Raw genomic sequence first — 25,292 nt, 5'->3', positions numbered from 1 at the left:
TATTCTATAATACACATGATCCTATTTATACCATGTACAAGAAATTCTTTTTACATATTACACTCCGTGAGCTATTTATAAGATAAGATCTTCATCTACATACAATACAAATACGTTAATCCTAAGAACTGACACCTGAATGGACATTCTGAATATCATCGAATAAATTAACGAAATAAGTAGAAATGAAAAGAACATGTACATATATCCACGAAAAACCTAACTTTAAAGTTCTTATACATTCTACTATTTTTTATAGTAATCATTATTTATTAAACCCATAACAACGAGTTCATTCTTTTAAAATATTTACAACTAATACAAGTATAAGCACTTCACTATTGTAAATGAAAAGCCGATTGAGAGGAAAGCTCCAAAGTATTTAGAATCTCTTGCAGGTCTACAGAAGGTTAGACATTTTGAAATTAATAATAAAACATTTTTCTTTGCTCCGAGTATATATTTTATTTATATCTCGGATGTTTCAGACATCACTTTCGCAAAGGGAAGTTACTAAAAAGCGTAATATCAAATATTTGCTTCAATACACATTACTATCGAATCATTTCGTCAGACCTTAAAATGAAATCAACAGAGACGATTGCACGTCAGCCTCTTTTTTTTAACCGACTTCGAAAAAGGAGGAGATTACGCAATTCGGGATACATATTTTTTTTTTAAAGCTATGTTCCCTGATTACTGCGAGATGGCTTGATCAGGCGGTTCCATTATCAAGGCATTTTGCGATTTGTCATTTTTTACCAGATTTCTTTGCAAAAAACTGAAAAATTTGCAATTGGTTATTACTCCGAGTCGAATGGACCAATCGAGTTGAAACTTCTTGGATCTGGCAGAGCATCACTGTCACTTGGTCCTTTAAAAAAACATTTGGTCTTATTTTATTTTATTCCACTTTATATCTCTTTTTATCGTAAAAAGCATACTATTTCACGTATTACTTACATTTTGCTGCCGGGCAGATTTTCGTGATGATCACATTTGCAAAAATATATGAATTATATTATTGTTTATAACTATGGTTATTTTGCAAAATTCCTCTTCTTTGATGTAACTCGGCGAGGAATTAACCGATCGAGATGGAACTTTCCACATTTAATGACGGCTGATTTCACGATGTTCCCATTTGGAAAAATTTATAAATTTCTTAATGTTCTTTTATAATTGTTATTGCAAAATTCCTATTCTTTGATGTAACTCGTCAAGGAATTAACCAATCGCGACGAATCCTTTCACATTTAGTTCCATATATATTCGTAATGATCCCATGTTAGGTTATATACTGCCATTAAAAAGTGTGAAATAAAGTCATTTTTGGAAAAAAATTATAACCAACTTTGAAAACATTACAACTGCACTAAATGTAGTGAAAAGTGTGCAAAATAAAATTGAAACATTTATCTTACAATTAGTTAAAAAATAATTCCAAGTTGTTACTAACGCTTCAGTTGTAGTAATCGGTGAAATTCAAATACGTACAGTTAACGTAAATTTTGAAATGTCTGTGTTTACATAAATCCCACCTGACTTATCGAAGTTTAATGCAAACGTGCCGTTGTTTGTTTTTTGCGCGCAAATATTTCATGGAAATTTTCGAGGGAAATTTTCTCTCGCATAAAAACCTCTCCTATATTATTGAACTAACAATCTGCCATCTTATCTGTCACCTTCCAATATCCAACTGATCCTCCCTCGATATCTCCCGAAGGCAAAGATTGCTGGTGAACACGTACGGGTACATTAAGTGTGTGCGCAGAGAGTTTCCTTTTCTATCTATGGTGATTCCATGGGACCCGCTCCATATTTGCGTTTACCACAAGGTGCGTCGTCACCGTGCGCGATTGTCACGGACATGTCACGGTCTGTCACCTGCCAAATTGGCAAACAATCTTATCGAGGGCCAGTACGAAGAGTGTCATGCTTCGTGGACGAAACGATTCGATCGTTGGTTGCGCGTTCGCTGTTACCAATATCAGAAAATCCTGACGCTTTCGTAATTTCAGGCACGTGATACCTCCATTCGAGTCGTCAAATCAGAAATTATTAGGTGTACAAATAAGTTCGGTGCCTTTTTATCATATATTCGATGTTTACACTAGTTTACAAAAGAAAAAAGAAAAAATGTACATTCAATGCCACAATTTTTTTCTTATGTATTTTAAACTCGAAAATCGACGAAAATTTTTTTTTATAGATAGGTTTTTTTTATATGAATTTTTGAATTTTTTTTCGATTTTTTTCTGACATATGTTCACATTTTAGGCCATATCTCGAATTAGAAACGTTTTCTATATAAATAGGAGAAAAATACGAAAACAGAGTAAAATTGGAATTTTTGTACCTTCACTCAATTGTTCCTAACTCCGGTATTATTCATAGATTTTCTTCAACAAAAGCTTGTTTTCTTCGTAAAAGTGCGATCTATACGTAAACAATAAGAAACTGGACATAATTTGACAATTTCTATTTTTCCATGGCGATGAAAGAAATATTCGTGTTCTATTTTAGTCGAAAAAATCAAAGTTTCTCATATATATTGACTTGTAACACTTAAATTATTGAACCGATTGGAAAATAATGTGAAAAACAATTGTTGGAAATTCGATTACCTTTAAAATGCCGTCTTGCTCGACTCAACCGGACGTTTCTAACTCGAGATATGGCCTAAAATGTGAAGGTATGTCAGACAAAAATCGAAAAAAAAACTCAAAAATTCATATAAAAAAAAACCTATCCATAGAAAAATTTTTTCTTGCAACTTTCGGGTTTAATAGGCCAAAATACGTCAGAAAAAAATTGTGGCAGTGAATGTACATTTTGGCTGTAAACTAGTGTTATTTATAAGAAAAAGGAATACACGTTATGTTTCAAAGTAATCACCATTACTTTCTACACACTTCTTCCATTTTTCGGGTAGTTGGCGGATTATGTTTCTCTAAAAAGAAGATGGTTTTGATTCAATAAACTCATTAATCCTTTTTTCGACTTCTTCGAAAGATTTGAAATGAGAATCAACTAAGTGGTATTGTAGCGACCGAAAAAGATGGTAATCTGAGGGGGCCTTATCTGGAGAATATGCTGCATAAATAAGAATCATTTCTGTAGTCGCAGCAGCATTTTTCTTCAACTCAAATTCAAAAAGAGTACAATGTCTAATGTGGTCTTTTTGAAACGTCGTGGTGCGAAGTATTGTTTTTCGAGGTTACATACTAATTAGGTTAAAGTTACATAGTGAATTTAGTAGAGTGAAGCTAAATACCTTAAGACACCGATTGGCGGGAAAAAAATTTCAACTTGAAATGTAATTACAGCTGAATATATGTAAAGCCATCGAACTTATTTGTACACCTAATATATCAAAATTTACTCATATTTCAGACCCAACCATGATACTAAACGAACAGATTTTTTCTATACTTTTCTCTATGTAGATCCAAGCAGTTTTGAGGGAGTGGATATACATGGCGTGGCCGGACAGGTGGTACAATTGAACAGAGGGTGTACATGTAAAAATAAGTCGAAAAAGAGGAATAATATTTTTTCGTTTGGTGCTTCGTTTTTGAGAAAATTCTATTCAGTACGCGTGCACTCTACCGCCTCTAGGTTTAGATATGTATTATAAATAGAAAATATTAATTTATGGATAATACATTTATTAATTTAATTGGCCTTTCTAACGTTAATTACATAGGATTATTGAAAAAACTGTTCAAAGTGCTGTCTTTATTGACGCGTACATATTATTGCCTTATTAGTCCAGTGCACGCGTACTGGACAAACTTTTTAAACTCGATTTTATGAAAAACGAAGCGTGAAGCGAAAAAATGTTATTGCTTTATGCGATGCACGGAAATTTTCTCGTTCATTCAAAATAATTCAAAGACAACATCGACTTGCAGCCTAATACTGTTCTTCGATCGCTATATTCTAGTATTCATTATCCTAGCTGTTCGTTCTACTGCCAGTGAGTATGTACTCTAACGTTGATTATAAAAAAAATGTATAAAATACTTAACTGTAATCACTTTATTTCTAATATTTTTATTTTTTCTTGTCTAATTTGAGTTTTTCTTGTTATTTTATTAAGTTAATGTCGCACTTCCTTTGCAGAAATTGAAATACTGCTGTAATTATTTACTATTCTTAATCTATTCTTAAAAGTATTTCATGACTCTTACTGAATGTTATGGTTACTGATAAAATAACATAAAATAAAATAGCCAGTATACAGAATGCTGTAATTATTTACTATTATTAATCGATTTAATCTTTCTTCGTTACTAGTATTTCATGACTCTTACTGAATGTCATGGTTACTGATAAAATAGCATGAAATAAAATACCCAGTATATAGAACGCACAAAATATATTTATTATTATAAATATCTCTAAATATAAGCAACAATGTTAACACTTTATTTACCACGAGCCTATTTATAGGCTTCTTAATTACATTATTTAGCTTTTCGAATTTATTTACTGTGTTGACGATTGTCTACTTATAATGTTCATTGTTTGGAAACAGACTTTGCTTTCAATGTACCTAATAATAGTATGGAGGAATTATTGTAAAGCTTAGATTGGCACATGCTACTGTAGAAAATTCTTTTTTGAATTAAAGACTGTTTCTAAATAGCCCGGTAGATAAAGTGTTAAGTGGGTTATCATTTTGTCTCGTCTCTAGTGCTCTATGCCAAAAGTTGTATCGAAGCACACTTAGAAACATGCTCTATCACGCAACAGCTGTTTCCTTCTTTTTTTTGATCACGCGTTTTTATGCTCAACAACCAGCGCAGCACACGAATAAGAGTGATCGCGAAGGCACGTCTTCCACCCGCATCCAATGTCCAGCGATGCTCGCGACAGGGACAGAAAGCGAGAAAAAGAAGGATGGAAGGGTAACGGTTTCAATTAAAATTCCATACGGAATTATTTACGAGCGTCGCGGCGCCAGGTAGAAAAAGGGCCAGCATTCGCGGCGTTGATCTCCGATTAATCATCCCCTGGTTGGAACGTCAATGCGTGAAATTATTCTTACAAGGCCTGGAAGGATCGACCGTCTGTTTGCCGAGGATTCCATGCCGACCTGTCGCGACCTCGTTTATCGCGACATGGTTTTGTTTGGCCGTTATCATCGGTGTATCCACCGACGAAGGACGATGCGACGCATTCCACGGAACCGAGCCGCGAAGGACATGTTTTATCGCGCCGTTTGTCGTGCTTTCGGATTAACCGGTGTTTAAAAACGATACCGCCGAGAGATCCCGCAAGGATGATTCGTAACCGCAGGTCGCAGCACGTCCCCTTTTCCATGAGGAAATTTTCTCCAGAGGGACTGTTTCATCTTTATCTCCACTACACGTGTTTTCGTTCTCGTTCGAAGACACGAGTTTGTCACGTTTCTGGCGTCCATCTATCTCTATTTTCTCTGTGTAGAATATGCGCGAAACGACGGACGCACTCGATATTGGAAAATGCTACATACAAAGATTTACCGTATGTACTATTTAAGGATGTATCCCGTGGTAATGTTTGTACATGGTTTCATCGGTAAGAAGATTTTTAAGAATAAACAACGCTCAACATTGGAGTTTAACATAGGTTTCAAGTATACGACCTCGATGAATCAGGAAATTTACAGGGGGTTCCCAACATCATTTCCTGGATGTACCATTCAATAGGAGGTAATGCGTGATCCTCGAACCTTAACAGGTTCATTCTTTGGTTGAGGTACTCCTAAGCGGAACATACATTTGATGAGCCACCGCTGCCAGGAAGAGTATGACTCTCTGGATAATATTCTGCATGGCATGATCAAGAAGAAGTGTACGAGAGCAAAAGTTTATATAACGCTACAGTTTAATTGGCGTCTTTCATTACCCGACTCAATGAATCAATTTTCATTCAGCCAATTTCAATTTGGCCATCTTTTTACAAGTACCACCAGAAAGAGGAAAAATGAGGTTATAAACTCATTTTTTTCAAATTTTTAAATACATGCCTACATGAAAATTAAATACATACATACATAAAACAATTAATAAGAGAATGGTTCAAAAAACTTTTCTTTGTTCTGAAATAATTTTTATTTGATATTTTCATGTCTTCACTATAAACTCGTAAAAGGTCATTTTTATCCGTTGTCTAGTTCAATAGCTATATTCTTTTTAAAAAAAAAAGGTAGCACAAAACTTTGAACAGGTGTAAAATCGACAATTTTCAAAATTTTTCAAAATCCTTTGAGATACGTTCAAATATCACTAAAGACCACAACATATTCAAATATCGTCAAAATCAGAGATGTTACTCCTAAAAATGTCCGAGTTGGCATGGAATGACCCTTGTGCAATATGTGATCGAAGTCTAGAACAGTATGAACTGTGTTGGGAAATTGTAGAATGCGTGTGCATAATGAATAAAAAAAGTATAAAATGTATGGAAAATGCCTTGAAAAAATTTGCCATGTGTGTAAAGAATCTGGAGTGTGATTAACAATATCTATAAAAGCGAGGAATGCAACGAAAATGTAAAGAATACGGAATGTGTGAAAGAAATTTGAAAAAGTGTGAAATGTATTAGGAATATATGAAAAAAATGCGGAATAGTCATCGATTGTATATGAAATGTAAGTGATTTTAATATGATATTTAAAAATGGCCAGATGAAAATAATGCGTAATAAAAGCATGCAAAAGAATCCGAATCAAAGAACAGCTTTCTTGTGTGAAGTCAATTGCATACATTTATGCTACGTGGAATGACAAACGGAAAGAGTAGATAAGAAAGAAAAAAAAATATACGGACTCTCTCATGGCATGTGGGCATAACCTGAAGGGTGAACTTGGGCCACAAAATCAACGAAAGAAGTTCATATGAATGTTTATTTTATTTAATCTTTTTTTTTAGTCCTTTCTATACACTACCATATTGCTGAAATAAGAAATATTATTACTATTTCGAAATGTGCACGCCATTCCAGAGCGAGTAAAGCTAAAGGGTGTTTTTCAATTGAACCTCTGTAATCTAAACCTACTGTTTATCTAAATAGTAGAGAATAAGGGCAATTTGGTATTAGAAAACATGGCCGAATATGACAATCATTGCATCCATTTTTTTCACGATAACTTTACAATAAATTTACTTCTGAAGTTATCTATTTTGATCTACTTTATTTCTAGTAGGAATAAGAGAAAGAACTTGTATAGATGTAGGTCCGAAATGGATTCATTGGAAAATTACAAAAGGAGTATTAACCACAATGAAAGCAATAAGTTCTTTGTTGATGCACAAATATTTAAGGATCGCTTGACGTCATCAATTATACATATGTATAACTTCTGTTTTTTGTTTACTGTTTATCGTCGTCTTTTCGATGTAATTTTGTTAATAAATTTATAGAATATTCTTTATGGAACATTTAATTCCTTGCTTCTACCCACAAAACGTATTAGTATAGTTTGATAATTTAAAAGAAAATATAATTAACACTAGGACTACCAAGTCAATCAATTTGACCCACTTATTTTTAACTACAATTTAACAATACTCACTTATGTATAATGCTTTTGTTTCCATTTTTTATAACAATAATCGAAATAAAGAATAAATTGCTATGACTAATTGACTTGTTCCTCCTCTCCAATTTGAAAAATGTAGTATTCTGTCCTCGGTATTCCTAATGTTAGTGAAAAACATAACACTAAAAATTCCATTCTATTTGAAACAATTGAAAAATATTATATTTTTCACGCTTCAATATTGTAATTTATTACCCTTTAGGGTAAAAGTATTAAAAATGAAAAATAAATTTGCATACACCCTGTATATCGATTTGTTTTTAGCGTTTAGAGATGGCTTTCAAAAGCAGTCCATTTTTCATAGGAAACACGAGCGGTTCGCATAAACGGGGAGGGTCGATAGCGCCTTTAAGGCCATTACGAAACCGGTCTTTAGTCTCACAGTCTTTGCCCTGGTCTGCGATGCGAAGGGCCATGAAGATCTTCGGGATAGTCAAGGTGTCGGTTACGTCGATGTCAATTAGGCCCAACGCTCGGAGGCGTGATCCACCGTGAAAAACGTCTGCGGTCACTTTCTTGGATCTTGTAAATCAAATCTTATTGATTCCCGCGCCTTTTTTTTCTTTGAGTCCTTTTACCCCTAGGTCTGATCACTGCCAGTAAAGACTCTATGAATGCGTGGATGAATCTTTGATCTAGAATTCTTTTTAGACCTTAAACTTTCGCCTATTGCCATTCTTTTAATGTAAGTGCATCTAAGTTCAACGATTCATCGACGTTATTTGTAGCGATTGTTGTTCATTTAATGTTAATCGATACAGGATTATGACAACCAAAAACGTGTGTATTTATATTTAATCAAATATGTTATCCTACATAAAATTTAGTATTATGTACGTTACATATTTTTGTTAAATATCATTGTTAATAATTAGTACTTCCAGTTTCTCGAAGCAGACTAAACATCAACAGACATAAGTTAATTTTTGGAAAAAAAAATATAATTGACTTAGAAAAACATTAAAACTGTACTAAAAAGAATGAAATAATTTCTAGTTAATTTATATAAATACTCTCTAGCACTAGATATAATTGCTTAACAAGTATGGGAAAATGCAGTGAAAAGTATGAAATAATTTCTATTTAAACTACATTATTATTCATTAGCTCTAGATGCATTTGATTATAGTACTAAATACAGCATATTAAATGCATTGCAACCTTCTCGAAGGGAGCGCAATCTTAAAAAATTTAATTCCGGGGTGGCTTAGTATTTGGTGGGAGCGGCGATATTGAATAGTGTTAATGTATATGATATTTAAAGCGGATATTATGATAGCAATAATTAAACATGATATTTTTTGTTCCTCCGGCAGACAGTTAAACCAAGTTCGTTTAACATTTGTTTCGCCCACAATATATTAAACTGACCAAAATCATTTCCAACAATACTATCGTTTAATTTAACGATTATTGATAGTTTGATGAAAGAGTATTTTTTATTTTCTGTAAACTTTGTAGTTCAAATATATTGTTAGTGGCGTAACGAATCGTGTAGAAATAATAGTAGAATTTGCAATAAAAGTGAAAAATTAATTCGTAACTGGTCTTCCTCGAACTCCCCGATGTTCTGGTGCCAGGTTCACCTTAAGAAGTGTAGTTTTCAGACTGAAATTTGTCTAGTTGTTATTGTTGTATTTACACTTTTATTAAACAGATACAACATAAAGTAACAAATATGCTTTCTTGTCACTTCCATTTTGAATTCCCATAAAATGCTAAATAATTTATATTACGCAGATACACGAATCTGTTACTCCCTTTATACCAAGTCTCAACCTGAATCATTATCCGTAGTTTTTACCTATGCAGTAGTAAGCACACCGGAGAAAACCGCATTATGTACATGAAAACCCTAATATAACGTCTTAATCGTTTTGTTCACCAGCTCGAAAACACCGAGTTTTGAAAGTGATTTCCGGAACACCATGATAACCGATTGCTGGCAAACATGTCGTGCGGGATGTCGATATCAGCGACCCTTCTTAAAACAGTTGATCGCAGAGTGTACCACCTGCCGACCCACGCTCCACCGCGACCGAAATAATCAGGTACGAGTCTATTGGCCCATTAGAGTGCATGATACATCGTATTAGCTCGTGGCAAAGAACACGATGCCATTAGGGAGATTGAATCGGCTCGCCTCGTGCGGAGCGAACGGGAGAAGAAGAGAGAGAGCGAGTCCTCACGTACGAAGGAAGGGAGAATGTGTTTATCTACGTCATATAAGCATACGTAAGATGGGGTAAAACCGTGACCATGGGTGTAACCAAACGACCACGTGGCCAAGAGCATGTGTTTTCTGACTGAGTAGGTACTTTTCTGCCATCTGTTTCGGAAGCTTTGGACCAATAGGTGTGGTGAGTTTGATAAATACTTGAAGGGGAAAAGGACGATCGAAGGAAACACGGCTGAGAAATTAATGGAGCAGCCGACGAAGGTATGAGAATCGAAATATGGGGAGCTGAGGTGCTACATACGATTTTAATGATTGTTATTCACTCTAAAGGCAGAGAAAAAGACCTAAATTTGACAATTTATTTGTGGAGCGTGACAAATGCAGGGTTGCGAGTAATTAATTACTTTTAAAATTAATTTCCGTCTTTAATTGACAATTAATTACAAACAATTCAATTAAAAACTATTTAAGTAAAATTGAATTAAGCAGAATTAATCGAAAGTCGTTTAATTGACGATTGACATGAGCGAATTTAATCGAAGATATTTAATTGACGATTACTTTAAGCAGAATTAATTGAAAGCCATTTAATTGGCGATTACTTTAAGCAGAATTAATTAAAAGTCATTTAATTGACGATTGATTTAAACAGAATTAATTCAAAGGCATTTAATTCACGATTACTTTAAGCAGAATTAATTCAAGCTATTTAATTGACGATTTGTTTATATCTTCAATGTTAAAAGATATTTATATAAAATTCAATTAATTATATAAGTAACACATATAAATAAACATATATATAAAGCAATTTGTAGCGACAAATGCAATATACTAAATACTATTAACCTCATCAAAATCAGTTGCTTTTATATGTAATAATGTATTTGTTAAGGTAATTCTATGAATAAATAATTTATAACGTAAATAAGAACAAGTATGTATTCTTATTCAATGACAACAAAATAAAACAAATGTATACCATAGGTATAAGTTAAAGTAATATATTAAAAACATAAAGCAGTTCAGCTAATTTGGGATTACCGGCATAAGCCCTTTCTATACGAGCGCCGGATATATTTGGCATCCATCTAATAACCTTATATGTGTTACTTACACAATTAATTAAATTTTATATAAATGTCTTTTAACATTGAAGATATAAACAAATCGTCAATTAAATAGCTTGAATTAATTCTGCTTAAAGTAATCGTAAATTAAATGCCTCTGAATTAATTCTGCTTAAATCAATCGTCAATTAAATGGCTTTCAATTAATTCTGCATAAAGTAATCGTCAATTAAATATCTTCGATTAAATTTGCTCATATCAATTGTCAATTAAATATCTTCGATTAAATTTGCTCATATCAATCGTCAATTAAAAAAATTTTAATTACATTTATTCAAAATATTTATTAATTAAGTTGATTAAATTAAATTTGTTTAAATCAATTATTTAATTAAAAAATTGTAATTGATTATTATTCAAACCCTGGACAAATGGAATAGAATCTCTTTTCAGAGGATTTATTTAACGCATATTGAAGAACGAAAAACAAATTTTTTATTGTCATTTTCATACATAATGACGCCGGCACCATCTATGAGTCATGGAACAAAAACTAAAGAAAATTTATAATCTATATATTAAGTATACCGAAAAGTAATGTCATTTCTTTTACATTAAATTCAGACAAATACATTCATAATACATTTCTATTTTTAATCGATTATGTAATTATCCTCGTTATCAACAACTTTTTGCCATTTAGTGTGCAAATATTCAATACTAAATGGTTAAAAATCAATGAGTTGATGAATGATAAAGAAGTATTGAGATTCACAGAAACGACATTACTCTTCGGTTCACCTAATACAATTGGCTTTGGAAGTACGTAGGGTTTTTCTTCTTAATCAATTTTTGTGGAAGTGGAGCACTTTTTACGCAATGAATCGACTTTTTGCCCTAAAAATGAGCATTAATTTGTTTATAAAAAAAAAGTTTTCATTCAATAAAAAAAAATGGCTACGTACTTTCAAAGAGAATATTGCTGTGTAGCTACTGTAAACATTTCAAATCGATCCATGCAATAGTCATTGAGAAATCCGTCTCCCCAGTTTGAAAACAGTGGTTTCGAGAAAAACGCGTTTAAAGTTTTCTAAACACTTTAATCGCGCTCTGAGGCGCTGCGGAAAAATCGATAATTGAACCTTTTAACATTCGTTTTTCACTATAAATCAAATGTCGTATTATTTTGATGACCCTAAAGTATCGTTTAAGCAAAAAGAAATCGATTTTTTTGAAAATCCTAGAGTGGTTTTACCTCTTAATCTTTAATGCTCCAAATATCTTGATTGTAGACTGTGTAATCTAGTCAGATCGAACGTATAAGAGCAAAATGTTATTGGACTGTGTACACTTTGAACAAACAAAAGTGGAATTAACTTTTTGAATAACTTCTAACTGGACAATTATTTTCTTTCGTTGAAAAGTCATCGATTTATTTGAAGCTTTACATTTTCATTTATCAATCCATTTATCAATTTATCAAGTTTCAATGAAAATTAATATCAATTCTGTAAGTTTATTTGGAAATGTCGTAACGACTTTTTTCTAGTGATTTCGCAAGAGTAGCATTTGCAAGATTTAATTTAAATAATTTGTACTTTTTACAGAATGGGAGCTGTTTAGATATATTTATACTAAAACATTATCCATTTTTTTTTCTTTAGTACAATGTCGCACCAATTTTTTCTTTAGACCAATGTCGTATGAGTTGTTTATATACACAATATAAACGTAAAAATTTTGAAAAGGCTTCTGTCAACAGTCTTCGAGCAAAACATTTACGAATAAACGCCTCTTCTTAGCGATCTAAACTGAAAGATCACCTCAAGGGCTGAATATTTCATCGTAAAGTCATATATGTTCGTAATTGAATGGTCGAGGATAAAAGGATAAAAGGATAAAAAATACAAATAAAAAGTGCGTATAGATAAGAAATAAGCAGATGTTTTGCCTAGATAAATATTTCGAATAAGTAACAAATGGAACATAAAAGTTGTTTTCATGCATTACTCGTAAAATAAAAGGTAGACATTGATTTATGCAATTAATGTATATATTATTATTTAACTGTTCAATCAAATAAACGTTACGAATAAATCACTATACGCGAGTATTATCCGTCACGTAATATTCCAATATAATGTTGTCCATTTCTGATTTATACCCAAGGGAGGTTTCTGAGTGTAAATAGAACAGAGTTCGGTAGATTTTCCAGAAAGCAGGAAGTGCATGGGGCGCGTGCGGCTTCCTGATGTTTCTCCTTCTATTTCTGAACGTTGACAGTGTCAACGTTGAATTACGTGCCTCGTAAGCGTCGGTGCTTCAGGGCGTCGACGAGGGCAAACAGCGCGTGTTGATGTTTCGTCGTAATTCCTTGATTCGTCGGTGAAAGTTGAAAAGCGTCGCGACACCCTCGCGACAATGTTCGAAAAGAGGTGGAGAGGATTTTTTCTAAAAATACCAGCAGAGGCGTGAAACATTAAAGAACGTAGCCTCTATTAATGGAAACCACGAAGAAGGGTGTCGACACTGTGACGATTCTTTTTGTTGCCGTCACGAAAGGTACTTTTGACAGAAGGGGCAACTATAACTAATTTTTAAATATCTATTTAATTTTAATGTATCTATCATTCATTTTTAAATCATCGTTGCTTCGAAATTCGTTATATTAGCCACTCGTTATTTATTTCAATAAATGGGAGCAAGTCATTACTAATGACTCATTACTATATAAAGGATGTAAAATTAGAAGGTTATTATAGTGCACACTAGTTACAGCGTTTGTCTGCTCATTGAGCCTATTAACATGACACAGATTAGATTGCAACGAGGTAATAGAACCGCCATTTTTGCAATAAAACATGGCGAGGTTACAAGTATCCTGTTGATAGGATCAGCATGTATTAGCCTAGATTGATAAGATCAGGTTCGAACAATAGAAAATTTCGGATACGTTTAGTAGGCGCGTTTAAACATATTTTACTAAGCAGGTATAAGTATCAAATTTGTGTATTAAGAAGTTTGTTTAGGGACGTTTGGACATTATTATACTGCCCGTCTGCCGTGTAATAAATTTGAGCCTGATCGGTTTTGTTAGAAGCATATCTTAGAAATTTATGTTGCATTCTTTCGAACAACGTCTTGTACAATTGACAGAATTATAACACAACGTACAGTCAGCGTAACAAGTATTCGTACAGCAACCAATTTAAAATAAAATTAATTAGAAAAGAAATAAGAGGTTAACATTAAAAGTAATAAACTTTAATTTACGCAAAATTTACTCTGAAAATATATAGAAATGTTGGTTAATTACTTCTTCCCCTAAAATTTATTAATAAAATAAATATATGCAGTTTTATTTTAAATTGGTTCCTGTACGAATACATAGTATTGTACATACTACAAAAACTATCAAATTATTAAAATCAGCTCTATTATGCAGATTGGACCATTATTTGCATATTTAAAATAATAAAGACGATTACAACTTTGTATTAAACTTTTGTCTTAAATACCTACCTTTACGAGTTCTGATTCTACAGTTGTTCATAAAGAAATATTTTAAAAGTGAAATAAATAAAATTACCATTTACTTGTAATCGCCTTATAATTGTCCTTATAGACACTCTATCTACGAATACGAAATTATGCATATATTATTATTTAAGTGCAATAACCTTTGCAAAATCGGTTTATCACTTTAATAAAGACATTGTAAATTGTATTATTATTTAAAGAAGTTTACTACAACACAAATAACTTTATAATATCCATATGCGCGATAGAAAATGAAATGATAAAAATGCCAAAGGAATTAAAAGAGAAAGTCTTTTAATTGGTGTTGTTCCGAATTTATCTAATTTTGTGATTTTCGCATTCTTAAGCATAGATTCGTGATACCGGTCCTGAGCAAAGGTCCAAGTGACTCAAAGAAACGAATCAAAAAACATCAGAGATGAATTGGCGAAACTTCCTGTTGAATAGTATTTAAAAAGCGACCACTGCCACCCCGTTTTAAGGTAATCCAAAAGTCGGTTACCAACAGGAAGTCTTCGAAGACGTTTGCAACGGCCTCTGACCTTTCTTCTGCGTCGCCCAGCTGGATCCGCGTGGACGCCCTTCGACTTGCATTCTGCGATTTTAAAAAAAAGCAACAGCAAGATAAAAAAAAAAAGAGATCGGGGTGGAGAGAGAATGGAATAGGTGGTGAGAAGAGAAGCTTGTAACTTCATCCGCGGCGTATGGGTGATCTTCGCGCCGCCCATGATTCCTGACACACGTTTTACCGGGTCGCAGTCAGCTCGCGGCCCATTGTTCGTCGGACAGACATAGGTGGAACGTAAAAGGGTGGGCAGACCAGCGGGAGGAGAGGGTGTTTAGAATTTCATTTCCGGGCATTCGGAGCAGCCTCGAAAAGCGCGACGTCGACGTCCGCGTATGTACCGGAGAGACGACCAGCCACCGCATCTGTCCGCAGATGCCGAGCAGATGCACGGAGCTGCTCGAACCAGCTCGAGCAATGCGCGTGCGGTCTAATTGCAACCCCTTCCATGGGGGTGAATTCGCATTGTCGCGAAACTTCATTCATGTTCTTGCTACGGAACGAGAACCGGGGAGACGGTCGAAGACCTCATCCCCACCGGAAGTGGTAGCCTCATTGAAGAAAGCAACAAGTAAGGATGTAGGATCGCCGTCCCCTTGAAATATTTTAAATTACAATGCTTAGGTGCCGCGTAAAGCGATACGGATAAATAACAATTTATTATAAAATTGAAATATAGTAATCTTTAAATATTTATTCCGAGCAAACCATTTTTTAATCTTTTTCCTTAATTAGAGGTGCTTACACGAAATTTGTAAGGGCAAATATTCTTAAAATATGTATAACTTCATATAAATATAACTTTATGAATATAATAATATAACTTACCAGGAAGTTGGCTTGATGAGCTAGCACCATTTTGGTACTAGCATGAATTATTATTCAAAATAATTGTATTATTAATTTTTAAACACAAGCGATTTAACTAATAACATATACATTACAAATGAAAACAATGTAGTTACATATACGAAATGTGTTATACATTTTCTTCAAACTTTGAAGGAAATCCATACACGCAGGCATAAATCTGATTGTTTCTATAAATCATACATGTAATGTATAAATGTTCATCATGTCGTCAATAGAAACGAAAAAGGAGCGAAACAACGTAACTCTAATAAATACAAGTCTTAATATGCCTATATGAGATTAAAGTACAAATAATTCAACAGAAAAGGTGAAATGACACACTGAATAGGTAACGTATCGGTCAATAGCTTTATGTATTTGGTTAAGATTAGTGTAATAGTAATATAAGTGTATTAGTAATAGTGTGATAAAAGTCTTATCGTTTGATAAATATTTATATTTTAAACTTGATAAATATTTACGAATTAAATACCTATTTATTATTATCTTCTTTTCATGTATATCATTTATTTAAAAATATAATAATATGAATAATATGATTAGTATGAATAAGTATGTATAATAATTGAGATTCTTTTTGGTGTCGGTGGTACTATAAAGGGTGACATTTGTTGTTACTGTATAAGAAAAGTATGCAGATATAAACCTACTTCTGATAACTGTATACATCTTTATGCGCCTTATTTATATTCTGGTAATATTTGATTTGATTTGATTTAATTTAATTTGATTTAAAAGTCTGGCGGAGTTGATTAATTCCAATTGAGTATACTATTCGCAATTCAGTATAAGGTTAAGGAACTTGTTTTGAAATACATCTCAAGATTTAAGAATGAAGCTATGTTACACGACATTATAGTAACATATACTGATATTACTTGTAATATCATCATACATGTCAGGTTTATATTGTCTTTAAATAATGATGAATTGTTTACCATAAAAAGGTTACTATAAAAAGTCTCATTGCTTGTTTTTTTTTATATATTTCCTATATATTACATTGACCTCAAGGTGAAACCTAGATATCTTACTGTGGTTGTCTGAGGACGATGTCAATCTACTTTTATTCGTTGTGCTATTTTTAAAACATTTGTTTCCTTTGCAAAGACTATTACTTCTGATTTGTTGGTATTGAGGAAGATTTTCTAAATTCATAAAATTGGTTTTTGAAGATTCATATGAAATTGGGTTTGGTTTGCTGCGGGTATAACACTCAATGATCGAGCATATATGCATCATACATTAAGTATGCTTTTTCTATGTTTAGAAGGAACATAACTGTCATATTATTTTTATTGTAATTTATACAGATGTCGTTAGCTATAAATGTTACTCGTTGTGGTGTGCTATACCTTTCTTTGAATACAATCTGATAATCTTCTATTATGTCTTCTTTTTTCTAGTAGTTATTTAACTTATCGTTAGTCTTTATAGTTGTTAGCAGATTGATAGGATGGTAAACTGCTAGGTTCAGAACTCATTTTACCAGGTTTGAGGATGAGTAATGATGCGACTCGTTTTCCAGTGAACAGGGAAGTACAAAAGCTTAAAATGGAAGCATTAACTCTATGCACGAGGTGAACCAGAATAATATTTTGAATCTAATTCATTGCTAATGCTTTATACGAGACTAAATTTCTCAATATTTGTTTCAGTTTAATGAGGGTTGTGTTAAACTTTTGCCAATCATAGATAGGGAAAAGTTTGGGAAACATGTTGCAAGTATTTAAATTGTAGATAAAATAAAAGTGAAAGAAACTGTGAAATAAATAAAATTAACTTTCAGATCAGTCATGTAAATTACATTTTTACAATACTAGATACAATACAATACAATACTAATTTGCTGATATTAAAGGAAGAGCGAAATAAAAAGGATTAAAGCAATCGTTTTCCTGAAATGATTAAACTATGTCTTTGCTGGCTAGAATCTGCATAATAACAATATGGGAAATATAAAAGGTCGATCATGAAAGGATAGCACTACAATTGAAACGAAAGAAATGGAAACGTGATGTCTTTGAAGGAATCAATGCGAAATTTAAATTTAGAAATGAAAATAATTTAGTATCATAAGTCTGAACAAAGCTATACATTTTTCTTCTCAAAAATTGAATGGCATACGCCCTGTTGACTGTCCCATACGCTATAAAAAATTCCACGATTTTCTGCTAAACAACTCATAAGATATGAAACAAAACAGAAGCCAACATACACACGCCTATGCATACAAGATTGCGAAACTTTTCCTTTTCGTTTCCTTTTTTCAAACTTGGTGCACCTGAAAAAATGTAGAAATATAAAAACCGACAAAAAAGAGGATAAAATGTTCTACATATAATCATCTATAATAACAGTCAGGAACGTAATATTCGAAAAGATATTAGGGATTGCGATTTACAGGCATCTGGTCTTACACAAGGTGAATCTTGGCGGCAAGATTCCAGAGATGAGATATTTTCCAGTCGACGGGAGATAGGACATTGCGGTTTTCCTTTCGCTATGTCTCGACTAGAGGCATACTCCCTACGAGAGAGGAAGAAGTTTCAAGAAGCGCGAAGGGGAGGATACCTCTGGCACGCTTCTCGGAAACTAGGTCCCAAGATCAACCTACCGACAGATGCAAAAATTCATAGGAGAATCAATGCTCTGCTGCCTCACCTGTCCACACACTTCGTCTTCTCCTTCATCCCCTCTCCCGTTCGAGTCTCAGAAAAGAGAAGCTCAGGACCGCGTCCTGCAGGTTCAAGAAAATCGGCCGAAAACCGCGCCGAGTCTTTCGGCGGAACCGCGTGTCGCATGAACCCTCGGACTCAATTTCGAGCCAGTGTCACCTCGACTGCCAGACCCTCTGACAAAAGAAGTCCCGGGCTCCTTTGTCGGTTCCTTTGCCCGGTTCTTTGTGAAATCCTCTCTATTCAGGTCCTACGGACCATTCATGGTACGCGTCGTCTAGAGAACGAAACGCGGCAAGTGCGTATTGCCTTGCGTAAACGGTGCACAAGTGTACCGAAAGGACCAGGTCCATGGCGATCCTGCGGCAAAGGGACTTTTAAACTCCTCCTCCAGACTTCACCCAGGCTTTTCGGTGGACTTTAAACTCAGCTGCACTGATTACCTCACGGTTAACCCACTTGCTTCCTGCTGACAATAGTACACCAGTGATGGGCAAAATCGTAATCGCATATACAGATACGATTGTAATCGAATGTTTTCGAGTTGTGATTACGATGACGACCGTATTCTTAGAGGTTTTTAGCCATAGAAATTTGTTACCTCAACACCGACATCAGATTCGTGTTCCTTACATTAAAAAACTTAGAGAACCATGCTTTCGTGAAAATAAAATTTTTTAAAAGTTACCCTATCTAGATACCCTTTTATGGGCATGGATTTTAATTGAAAATTTTTCATTTTTGATTTCGACGAATGTATGGTTTTCTAATTTTTTGGGGCGAGGAACACGAATCTGAAGTCTGTTTTGAGGTAAAGAATTTCTATGGCTGTAAACCTTTAAAAATACGGTCGTAATCGTATTCGTAATCACAACTCGGAAAGATGCGATTACAATCGTATTCGTATTTGCGATTACGATTTTGCCCATCACTGTATTATACTAATCATCTCCGTAGTCATTTTTTCTTTGCAAATTCCAATTTGAGATAAAGTTCAGAGAAGAGCTCTAGTTGGTCGATGACATTACTCGATTGGTTACTACACGGTTAATTGACTCACTCTCCGTAACACTTACTCTTTTTACAAATTTCACAAAAGTGAAGCACAAAAAGTGTACTAAATACCGAGTCGTATACTAACACTTTAAATTAAAAACAAATTATGCCTATATAGAATAGCTGCAGAGACAGTGTGGATGTATGAGTCCATACAATTCCAGCGATGCTTTAAGAATTACAGTACTTGATACTATTTATCGCATCACTAGCAAATTTATTTTCGGTCCTCAAGTTTAAAAGCTACATGATTTGTATATTGTATTGTTATACGTATACTTTTACTGATGAATCAGTTGCGATAAAATGTTAAATATTCGAATGATGCAATAAATATTGTACTGTACAATGGAAAAATTGAATCTAAAAATGTAAACAAACTCAGATTTGTTATGATAAAGTGCGTCTTTTGGAAGTAGTTAAAACAAAGATTAATAAAAAATGCAGTATCTCGTCATAGTATGCCAAGGATACGTAAATAATGCAATAGGATCAGTGAGTGAGTATCTTCTTACATAAATATTAACCCTGTTACCAAATCGTAAATGTTCCTTGCGTTGTTTTCTTCAAATTTGAAAAAACATTATAGAACTGTTTCGTAATTCTTAGATTATTGTTAGAAGTTGAATTCATGTATCAACTTGTTATCCCAAGAGTAAAACAGGAAAGGATGAAGTGCGATCAAGGAACTTCCACTCGAAGCTCCCTCATCTGACGAGCAAGAGAGAAACTTCTTATTCGTTATTTAGAGACGGACCCTTGGCCTAGATGGGTCCTAATTTCAGTGGGCCCTTAAAAGAAAATACTCCCCCCTATATAGAAAAGGGTCTAGAGTGCAAGGGGCAAGTGAGGCCACGTGTCTCAGCGCGTGCCGGAAGTGACCAACCGGATACAGACATCTGAAACGGTCTCTCTCGTTCCGTCCAATCGAATATGCCTTCAGCCGGCGTTGTTCTTCCGCGGATTATGCTGAACACCTTTCGACGAGTTTTGCGCTTAAAAGCAAAGGGTTACCAAATGTTTGATACATCCTCCGATAAAGTGACATCTGTCCTTAGATGGTATTGTCACGGAAAAAAGTTTTGTTAATCAATACCGAATAACGAAACATCGTTCTGTAAGACGTCTACGATAAACATTTCGATTCTTATTTTTAAATAAAATATCAAATGTAATATATATTTTGTACTATAGACAACCACAATGGATGTAATCATGCCAGCCATTTATTATGTATATCTGTTTTAAATGAGATGTATTTTATTATTTCGAGGAAGCATTACTTATTCGAAACACTATTTCATTTTTCTTTAAGCTGTAAATAAGTAATTTCATTATTTTCATTCCACAAATATATATATTTTGAAATTATTTTCGAGTATTTTCGCTCCTTTTTTGGATTTTTCTTAATGAATTTTCGAATTTATTTATTAACTTTTAATATTACTGTATTTTAATTTTAACAAAAATCAAGCTTGAAAGTAAAATCTGATTGCTTGTATAATTGCGTTATAAAAGACTTGCGTATTTGTTTATTATTTGAGTGTAACGTTTTCGATGGATCGTTTGTGATCGTGTTCATATAATTTTTTTATTAGCTGTGTCTTCTTTCCAGTAAGTAACGACATATCTATTTTATTTTTTGCTTATCGTGCAACTGAAATTTGACTGTCTCCGTTTAAAGGAAGTCTTCGAGCGAATCGCGTGTAACGTGACCGAATCTCAACAATCCCAACGAAAAGCGGACAGGAAGAAACAGTTGTTTAAGAAGGAGAGTGGCACACTTGAGATTTTGAACGGCAGCGTAACACGACCCGGGCCATCCGTTTCGGTTTCGGCCGACGCTTATTAGCAAAGTACTCCAGAACGGCTGCACTTGACCGCAGGAAGCGGCCATCTTTTGTTTCTCTTCGTCGAACAAACGAGTCTTCACGGTCTGCGACAGCGAACGAAGAAACGTTCGCATTTTTTTTCATTTGGTAGAAACTAACACCATACAGGAGAAGTATACGTTTCGTTTAACCCGAAACTATTATGTTCTTATCAAAATTTTGACTTCAACAAGTGTATAAAAGAATGTAGGGAGAGTAACTGCACCTAATTCTGAAACTATCTCATTGTCAGTCATCGACACTTTCAATTTATTTCATTAATATGATTATCAGTTTGGTAAAACACTACGTGTTCTTTTTGTAATCTTCATTTTAAACATGGCAACAGGACAGTGGTTGCAGAACTTAATTCTGAAAAGTATTCGCATAACAGAATTTTTTTTTAAATTATACAGATAACTTAACTATACTCATATATTATATTTAACTTTTAGTTTTACTTCTCACTTATTATTCAGTACTTTTTCTGCAGAAAGTCAGATATTTCTGATTGTCTAATAGTGTTCAACATTTTTATTAAATAGTCTTAGAATGAAAAATATATTTTCTTTCATTGCAGTCTTTATTGGTACAGTAATTGCAACGTGATCGTAAAAAGAAACACAACACGAGTGCTTTAAACCATTCTCTATATAATGTCGGAATATTATTCCTAAAAACCATTGTTTGAAAATGTTAAAAAGAATTTTGATATAATTTCACTAATAAACGTTAAAGAATTAAGCAGTTCAAAAACCGTAAAGTGCAATATTTTGGTATTTAAACATTTTGAAAACTATTAGTTTTATGATAGGTATATCTTAATACTATTATTTACAGAATATATTATAATACTTTATCGAATTATGACACAATAAAAATTTGTAATTTTATTACAAAGACGAAAGTGACCTTACAGTTTTCTCTACTTTCCCAATCTCGAGGAAATTATTACTGCAATTTCTAGTGGATATTATATGTATGTCGATTCTTTAAACGTGAAATTAATAACGTTAAAATTAAGAATTCAGGCTTTAAATATACACATACAAATCTTGCCTATGCTTCGTACATGAATTTTTAATTAAAATCTTATATTTATTCAGCAAGTATTAAATTTATTATTTAATACATCTTTAGTATATTCAGTACTTAAAAGTTATTTAAATTTTAATTTATTGAGCAACCATTCGAGCAGTAACTCGAGATACGCGAATAATATTCTTTTTATCTAAAAGAGGTTCATATAGGAACCTCGAATGGAATCATATAGTGTCACCTTTAAGATAAATTCGACGCAAAGCACGTAGATTCGCTGCCAGCGTAAGCGATTAATTCACGGTTATCGAGTCAACCGCTAAACGAGGATCGAGAGGCAACGATCGATCCCTTTGAGTCTAAACGCAAGCTGCCTGTAAAGAAGCGAACCCATTCAAGGAGAATGAACTATTTTCGTCCCGATTCAACCCTAGTGCATATCATTGCCCCTCCGTTTCGCTCGGTCCAGGGCGACTTTCACCGATGGCACGCGTCCGTTTTGAAATCCCGGCTGAAAGGGGGCGATGCCACACGCCACGCGGAAACTCTCACTCGTCCTCTGCTCTTATTATTGTCGCGCACATGTTCCTAACCCCTCCCTGCTAGCTACGTTGACCGTTGAGCATTTCCCATTAAACGTCCCGTCAGAGAAAATCGATATTTATTATCGAATCACGTTCTCGTGAGAAACACACACAGCTCGATATCTTTAGTCCCTGCAAGGGCTTGAAGCGTTTGCTATTCAGTGCTTTACTACGCAGTTGCTTATGAAACTACCGGGTTAATAATTCATATAGTTCTTTTTAATATCCAAAAATAATTTAGTTTTCATATAGATAATAAAGGAGTCAGTTAATTAATTATTTATTTGTTTGAAAATATATATTGCTGTTTTAGCAATCTATCTCTTCTTAACCATTCCCATGCATAAGTTTTAAAGATTGTACTGGGTATAAGTTTCCACGAAATTTGTAACAAACATTTTCCCTTGATTTTATATTTGACAAAGAGGATATATTTTATTGATACTTATTTTCGAAGTTTCTACAAAAATACTATGCGAATAGCACTAACGATCTGTGCTTATATAAAAGTAAAGCTTAAATGCTCACAAATTAATTAAGTCTATTTCAATGGCGAAAGATACACTCTTATTAAAAAATTTTAAAAAGAAATTAAAGCCTTCCCTAATTCTGACATTAATTTTGGTATCTGAAGACATAACGATGATGTTCGCTATCACAGTAAAATTTATTTACCTACATAAGAAAATAGTTTTGACCATTAAGTACAGTTTTTGATAAAGTGTTTTATAAAACCAGTCTCGTGGTTTTTTAACCACACCTGGTATCACATAAGAAAGGTGGCGAAAGGGATCTCAAATTCAGGAAATTTCCTTCGAGAGGATAACTGCACGAGTTTCTGCACCAACCGAAAATGGCAACGCCCCCTATTTGAAAGAATGAGAGAAACTCGATCCTCTTCCTTCGAACGAGCTATGAAAGGAATATCAGACGCGATCTCCCTGTCGCGCCTCGGCGTTTCAACCCCCGTCGAAGCAAGAAGTCTCGGCGACGTTCATTCACGGGGACGCGGAAAGGTAATCGGATGCAAGTCCCGCGCGTGACCTCTGCCGGGGGTTTTCCGGTCGCGAAGAAAGAGGGCACGGGAAGCGTTTAACGGTAAGCACGTCTCAAGACGTTCTCCTCGGTGAAAAATAATGGAACGCTAGGGGAGGGAAGAGCCGAGTCGGCGTGGAGAGAAACAGAGTACCCCGCCCCCGCTCGTGTGGGGCACGCGCCCGCCACGAACCGAGGGAAGCCCACACCTGCCGGCGCGGCTCATTGTACGGCCAAAAATCCAGCAGCCAACCCCCCTCCTAGACAAAACTAGACCCCCGCGTGTAGGGGCTGCTAGGATCCGAGGCGAACCGAGCCGCTAGCCAGCCGGCATCTGCTGGAATCTGCGACGAGGGATGCGACGAGGGCGATAGGTTATTATTGGTATTGTGCTCCCGGGGTACCTACACAACGGATCCCGCGACGTACGTGCACTGCGTCCGTAAAAACAAGACGCGTGTGTAAGTGTACCTGGAAGCACATGTCTCTCGAGGCTCGGGGTGCCGATGGACCGACGTAAAAGGTGCACATGCATCTGTCCGCATTTTGCGTGCATCGGCACCCAGCGAACCTCCCCTAACCATTTTTCGACGGTGTCTAAAAGCCACCCTCTCGCTGTACAGACGATCGTTGATGTGTCGCGTGTATCAGCTTTTAACGGCTCCGTTGCACGTATTCAATGATCCTCCACAGAGGCACGCTATCATGAAGCCGTTATTGCGGTATTTAGGTTCGCGCAATGCATTCGTGATTGCCGTGCAACTGTTCGTTTCACGGGGGATTCCCAATGGGTAGATTAGAAGTATATTACATTTTTGATTGCATATTTGAGAGAATCTTTCTTGAATTCTACGAAAAGATACAATTAATTACGTACGTTGACCATATGGTTACGTCGTCTTTTTTTTTTTTAAATTATTTATTTCTAATGGTCGCATATAAGAGCAAAGTCATTAGCAAGCACGGTATAACACATAGTTACAAATTAATTACAAATTAATGGCACATATACAATAGTTAAACTTTGTTATATAAGTAGACTGCGGATCTTTATGGATTTATAGGAAATTTGAATGTACAAGAAACTAAAAAATGCAAATAATATGCAAGAATATATAAAAGATTGAAAGAAAAGTTCATGCTATAATATTTGCAGAATACAATAAATTCCTATTTAGGTTCAATTTTTGTAGACATGTTCGCGAAGAT

Source organism: Hylaeus anthracinus, unplaced genomic scaffold, assembly GCF_026225885.1.
Source record: "Hylaeus anthracinus isolate JK02 unplaced genomic scaffold, UHH_iyHylAnth1.0_haploid 11997, whole genome shotgun sequence".
NCBI lineage: Eukaryota > Metazoa > Arthropoda > Insecta > Hymenoptera > Colletidae > Hylaeus > Hylaeus anthracinus.
Note: the sequence above shows the minus strand (reverse complement) of the source record.